Raw genomic sequence first — 7,433 nt, 5'->3', positions numbered from 1 at the left:
CTGGACAGCACAGTGGGATCCCATCAGCTCTACTCACTTGAAAAGCACCTGACCAAAATTAAAAAGTTGTTGTCTTATTAATAAAAAGCGACGATTGATATACTGCAAAAGGCAAATCATGTTGATCCCAAATCTTTCTTAGAGTGTTAATTCACTGAGCATTCCCTAGTGTCACTATTATTCCTAGGGAAAATTTGGTCCCTCAGTTGGAATAGCTTCTTTTTAGAAGCCTTGTACCTCACATTACCAGATATATGCAGAAGTGGTATATTTAATGCTCTCTAATGCCCTGAGCTCCTTATTGGAAATCTGGAACCATATATCCCACTGATAACTATATTATCACAAATTGTGGGAAAAAAATGCTTTTCAAGACAGACATTTCAAGCAGTCTTTCTAGCTGAAAACCAAGTGAAAGTTGGGAGATTTTTTTGAAGACATCTTCATCATTTTCTTTGCTTCTTTCAAGGTAACAGAATTTTCAAACTATATCACCCTTACATTTTCAAAAGGTTTCATTTCAAGCTGTTTTAGGTTTACAACAATCTTACAAAAGCACTTCAGGGCTCTCCTTGGTTGAATATGCAAATTGTGGTTCACTTTAGATATTCAGACTCAACAGTGAGCATCAATATGCTACTTAGGGGTGGAAAATGCATTTGTATTATTTTGGCCCAGGCAGGTATGAATGGGGGAGTCAGGTGGCATGGCCACGAATAGGACAGTTTCATTTTGTTTTGGATTCTTAAACAAAGCTATTTGGAACATAAGCTTGAACCAACCAGGTCTCTAGGGAAGTCCTACAAAAAATGAATTCATTTTGAATCCAAACCTCAAGGACAAAAATTCATGAAACTGAAAAACAGTCTTGCCTTTAGCCCCTTAGGAAACCTCAGTAAGAAATTTAAAAGGGAAACAATGGACCTTCTCCATGACTGAGCAGGATAATATGCCTTTTCTCTTTGGATGATTTGAATTAGAGGAATGGTACCTAGCAGCTGATTGGCTCACTTTGTAATCCCAAAATTTGGTTTCCTATTGAGTTTACATAAATTGAATAAATTCAGTGAAAAATGGTCTCTGTGATGACTGGTCATAACTGCACTGTTTGCATGACAATGTCTCGCTCGCCATTTTATCACCTGTGGCTAGCACAAGACCTGGCACAAAGAAGGCCTTCAGTAAATACTTGTGAAGTAAAGTAAACTCTAGTTGCCTTAGATTAAAACAGAAGTTAGCCTGAAGACATCAAAATGGAGATAATCAGAACTGCACTGACACAAAGCATGAGTAAGAATCACAAAGGAAACCAATTCTAACATTCTAGAGAAAAGTCATCCCCTGAAATTGGAAAAGTACTACCACCAATGGCACCAGCTGCAGGTAAACCATTTAGCTTTGTTTTAGTTCCCTCATTTGAAAAATGAGGGTGTTCTAGGTCTAAAGTGTTCTGAGTTTCTTCTAAACCTCTCGGCCTTCCCTATGTCCCAAAACTTATTTGGGACAACTGAAGTGATTTTTTTGGTCAGTTTCCTCTCCTAGAATCAAGCTACTATTGTCTTTTCTGAAGATCACTTCTGTGTTCTATTTAACTGTCCTTTGCATACAAGACCCTTGACTCCTCCTAACTAGGTTATAATGCAAACCTCAAGTTGGCTGCACACTTTTTTTTTTTTTACCTTTTCTGCCCTTATCTTAGTCTGTCTTCCATAGCAGTGAAACATACTTGCAAGGCTGCTTCCCAAGACTGAGACCAAAGCCTGTGGTGATACGTGGAATAAAGCCTCAGAGAATTTTAATTCAGATCATTGACCTTACCAACCTGGTGTTCTAACAACTCACAAACCTTGGACTATCTCAATCAGTAGCTTAAACATATCAACTCTAACATAGCCTTAAAGATGATTACATCTTTTCAAACCCCAAGATCTAAATAGAAAAAATTTTAGAAATCTCATAGAACAGATTAGTGGCCTTTCAAGCTAAACTTAGAGTCTGTCATCTTATTTGTGACTAATCTAGGGCCTGACATATACAGGTATATCAGATACATTTATTACCTTCCAGAGAGAAATAATTAGTAGCATTCATCTCCTGTTTTTGTTTCCTTCTCTGTGAGTTTTTCCCTTTCTCCTTTGCTTTTTCATAACTTTATCTTTTCCTCACACTTGCGTACAAATTTAGATACTGCATGAAAGAACTCTCTGACTACAACCGTTAAGAAATATAGGAGTGGAATAGAGTACAGCATACGGAAATGTATTTTATATGGTAAGAAATTACGTACGTTTCCAAAACTAATGGTTGTATTTGTTCAGAGATACGATGACACAGGATGACTGCAGCAGAAAGCAGAGACAAGCTGAGTGGAATCAAATACCAATTAATCAGAATGCTTCTGGAATAGGATCTACCAAATAATTTACTTTCCTGGTTAATAGTAGTTAAATTTGTAGATTCTTAAAAGAATTCTTGTTATTTATTTGATCCTCACAGCTACTCAGGAAGGCAAACCAAGTGTTAAGTATTATCCCAGTATCACAAATGACAAAACTAAGGCCTAGAGAGACTGTTATTTGTCTAAGATTACACAACCAGGAACTGATTTTCAGATCTAACTGAAAATGCCATAGCCTTTTCAGTATACTGTATAACATCTGATTAGCCAAAAATTAACCTAGACCACCATTTAAAAATCCTGTTAAAAATTATTCTAAAGCATTTTCATACACTTGCCTCAGGAAACAAGATATGCTAAACATAGTAAATCATTTTGATAATATAAATACAGAAAAGACTGATTTGATCATGATTTTAAAAACAGCCCAGACACAGAAAACAAACTTACGGTTACCAAAGGGGAGGGGGGGGGGCAGATAAATTAGGGGTTTCGGATTAACACATACATACTACTATCTATAAAATAGATAACCAACAAGGACCTACTTATAGCACAGGGAACTATAGTCAATATTTTGTAATAACCACAAAGGGAAAAGAATCTGAACAAGATTATATATATTATATGTGTATAACTGAATCACTTTGCTGTATACCTGAAACTAACACAACACTGTAAATCAATTCTACTTCAATAAAATAGCCCAGTTATTGTTATACATTAGATTCATTTTGATGTTAATTGCAAGGAACCATGGAATGGAAAAAGGGTGCTGACTTTTCAGTGCAGGTGTACCTCAAAACATCCAAATGTTTGCTTCAGCAACCTTTGCACACATTATAAATAAAACTTTAAATCACATTTTAATTACATCAGGAACTCCTGTAACATAGAGATTATTTTTAAATGTGCATAATCTGATTATCCATTTTGAAGGCTGGCACCAACATTGGCAAGACAGTTGTAGCTTACTGCTTAAAATTAGTGCTGAAACTTAGTTTTCGTCATCTAGTCTAAACAAAAGAGCTATATGCAAACAAAATACACACACATTCAAATACAGACATATTTTGAAAACAAAAACACCCAACTGATTGGAGAACTAGAAAGATTCAGGGTAAATGAAAGCAGAGTCATAATTCTAACTTTAGATGAATATTTGGACCATTAGTCTCTTTCATACCTGAGATCCTAAGATCAGTGAATCACATCTAAGTATCACTATTCTCTTTACTAGTTACTTTGATTTCTTGCTAAATGACCTCCCGTAACCACCCTTACTGAATAATGCCTACATACCTTGGGCTGGAATTCAGGGCCATTCAAACACTCACCTCAACAACCTTTCCACCCTTTTCAATCTCTTCCTTCAAACACTATCAGTGATGTGGGAAACCGTCTCTCAAGAGTTTAAGAAACAAAGCCATGATTTGTTAATATTTGCCAATTTTCATGTTGTTACTGCTCCCACTATGACCAATTTCAGGCTACCAAAGATTTTAAAACTGGCTCGAAAGAGTCCTGAATATTTAACAATTGGCTCTACCTACCCTGTAGGAGCTGATCCAGCTCAAGCACACCACTGACTCATCCCATATTCCAATCAGATGAATTTAGAGCAGCTCTATGAATATGCCTTTCTATTCTCTGTAATGATATGCCTCCATATATAATGAAGTGAACCCCATTTCTTTTCATGGCAAATTCCTAGCCACTCTTACTTTTCAACCTAAATGCTACTTCTTTCTCAGTTTGCTGATTTTATCTCTACACCTCATTGACCTTAACACGTTGACTTCAAAGTTTTTTGTTATACACATCATAATTACCTAGTCAACAGAGGACAGACCTATTTCTTTTTGCTATCACTGGCAGCTAATAAAGTGCTTTACACATAACGATACTTCTTAGATTCTTGGTTTGGTAGGGGGCTAACTGGGAAGCGGTTTTTCAGTGACATGTAAGGCAATGAATAAATAAGTAGAGTCCATAAGAGTGTATTTGAGGGTGAATTTGAGGCCGCAAATTAAGATTAGTTTAAATATACATTCACTTGAAAATAATCCTCAAAAGTCACACTCATGAAATAAACAGTTTAGTAGTTAATACTATTAGCTTTGCCATAAGATTGCCTAGGGTTCAAATACTGTCTCTACCACTTACTAGCTGGTGTTATTGGGCAAGTTATTTAACATCTCCAAGCCTCACTTTCTTCATTTATAAATTGGACATAATAACAATACCTGTCTCATCAGGTTATTTTGAGGACTCTGTAGAATAATATATGTAAAGTACTTAAAACAGTGCCTGACAGATATGAAGCATTCATTACACATTTGTTATTAATAGAGTAGTAATAACAGTAGTAGAAAATAGTGCCTATCACCTAAAAATAAATCTCAAAAATTGTAAATAAAATGGAAGAATAAATGAATGTTAAAGGAAATAGGGGGCTTCCCTGGTGGCGCAGTGGTTGAGAATCTGCCTGCCAATGCAGGGGACACGGGTTCGAGCCCTGGTCTGGGAAGATCCCACATGCCGCGGAGCAACTAGGCCCGTGAGCCACAATTACTGAGCCTGCGCGTCTGGAGCCTGTGCTCCGCAACAAGAGAGGCCGCGATAGTGAGAGGCCCGCGCACCGCGATGAAGAGTGGCTCCCACTTGCCACAACTAGAGAAAGCCCTCGCACAGAAACGAAGACCCAACACAGCCAAAAATTAATTAATTAATTAATTAATTTTTTTAAAAAAGGAAATAGATAAAGGGGGGAATAGATGACTATTTATATTAATGACAAACACAGGATTTGCTGCAACCTAGGCCTTAAACTGAACCAAACACTAACTTTCAAAATCCTAATAGCCCCTCTTCTGTCCCACTTTTTTCTTACCAAATAAGTCAATCGTTCTCCCCATATCCTGCTTCACAGCTCCAGGGTAGTGTCCCACTGTAGAATACCAAAGCCGTAATCATGCTTCCAATGTCCACTTGTTAAAAACAAATTTTAAGATCAGCTTGTGGAAACCCCTTCTAAGCCCGCAGCATTCACTTATCTATGGCACAGATGGCCCCAACTCGCATTAGCCTCAACAGATTCATTAAGTGTCCCCCTCAAATGCTAGACAGATGAACCCTGAAGGACATGGAACTGCTGACATTTCTTTTAAACATATGACATTTTAAAAGGATTCTGGGTTATCCAGTTATTCCACATTGGATAAATATGCTGCCTCCACCGTACATCCTGATGGGTAAGAAGGAGATGAGTAAGAGGAAAACTCTCTGTTCATAACCAAGAAAGTGTAAGAAAATATCCAGGCACTTTTTATCTAAAGAGAGTGCATCTGCCTTTTTGATTCACTTTGGACATTGATGAAAATACTAAAGGAAGAAAGTTATAACTCATTGACCCTTAGCAGAAAGGTGAAAAAGCACTAAAAAATTCTAGGGCATCTCTTTGTCAATAAGTATAGGAGAAATTGGGGCATGTGAGAGAAACAGTTGGACATTATACTCCTACTTGGGACTTTCACATTTTTCACATCGATAATTCCCCAAATGAGTATTTTTAATGCCCATCTCAGAATGGCATCTAATCTCTCACTAAAGTTCATCATCTTGACAAATAGGAAGTGTTTGATTGTATTGAAATCTCTTTCCCTAGACGTATCAACCACCTACCTTTTCAAAGAAGTATCAACCAGCTGTCTATCATTGGCATGGCTAAACTTGAATTCAGATTGAGCCTGGGCTTTCTCTTTGCTTTGCCTTCCAGAGGAGCCAGCCACTGCATTGCTGCTTCCTTCTTGTGTTCCTGGAGCTATTTGATCTCTTGATCATTGTCTGTTGATTATGTGCTTCCACATCTGAATTTTCAAAACAACACTGAAAACACAATATGCACTGGAGCTTAGATGTTGTAGGTACTTTGCTCAGTGAAATCGAATAAGGTTTCCTTATTATACGAGGAGACTCTGAGATCCTCTGAAATATCGAGAAAACAGTCTGGTAGCCCCTTTTAAGCGCCAAGCTCTCCAGCATTTCCAGTGATTGCCATGGCCATAGGTGGAATAAAGTTAGAAAATCTTATACCATTCCAGTGTTTTAATTTGTAGCATATATACTCTGTCCCCATAGAAACACATCATCAGCATTTATATGGTATAAGAGCACAGAGCTGGAATTTCTATGCTACTTCAAGAAAACCACTGAAAAGCTAAACTGCTCTACAGCAATGCGAATATGTTTATTCTCAGTTATTACAGTTCCCCACATAACATCCGTGAATCTCAAAACTTAATGACATTCATATAGGGGTTACATGGAATTCACTTGGTGACAATTCATTGAGCCCTATGCTTTTCTACATGCATGTTACATTACACTGCAATAAAAATCTATTAACATAATAAAAGAAGGAAATTTGAAAAAATTTTATCACTACTGAAAATAATTTGAATGCTATTATATTCAAAAAGTCATATATTAATAAATCCTAGATTAAAATTTTTCAAATTTAAATGGGAAGTCATGTCATCTAAAAAAGAAAAGACAATAGGAAAAAGAGTGGGTGGTAATAAAGTGAGGACCAAAAGTTTAGAAATATGATGTTTTATAACTAAAGAAAATAAATTCCATGTAGAAATTTATGAGGAAATCATTCTTCCTCATATAGAATTTTATCACTCACCCAACCACTTCATTTTACAGATGAGGAAACTGAGGATGGAGAGAAGCCACTTGCTCAAGCTCACCCAGCTGCTCAGCAGCAATGTAGAAACTAGAACCTAAGCCTCCTCAGGCCTCCTCCTTTGCAGAGTCGAGAACAATAGGCTCCACATTGCCGTGTGACCTTACAACAAAATAATAGATCTGATAACATGGAAGGTTAGGGTGCAGGTAGATGGCTGCTTTGCAGATTGCAAGGCCCCAGCCTTTGGGAATGTTCCAGTAGTGACTTGCCCAAGGTTGCAAGGAGGCATGAGAAGGCTTGGGAAGGCAACTTCAAGCTCCTGCTGAGACTTCAATGGAA

The 7,433-nt window shown here is 37.3% G+C and overlaps 1 long non-coding RNA gene across 1 annotated transcript in view; it reads right to left on the bottom strand.

The window, feature by feature from the left end:
• The window catches only part of LOC309652994, a 91,734-nt gene that overhangs the window by 22,208 nt on the left and 62,093 nt on the right, over window positions 1-7,433 (bottom strand). The window lies entirely within an intron of this gene.

The sequence above is a fragment of the Balaenoptera physalus genome, assembly GCF_965194825.1.
Source record: "Balaenoptera physalus genome assembly, chromosome: X".
In the NCBI taxonomy this organism is placed as follows: Eukaryota; Metazoa; Chordata; class Mammalia; order Artiodactyla; family Balaenopteridae; genus Balaenoptera; species Balaenoptera physalus.
This window is presented reverse-complemented; position numbering and strand designations above follow the sequence as displayed.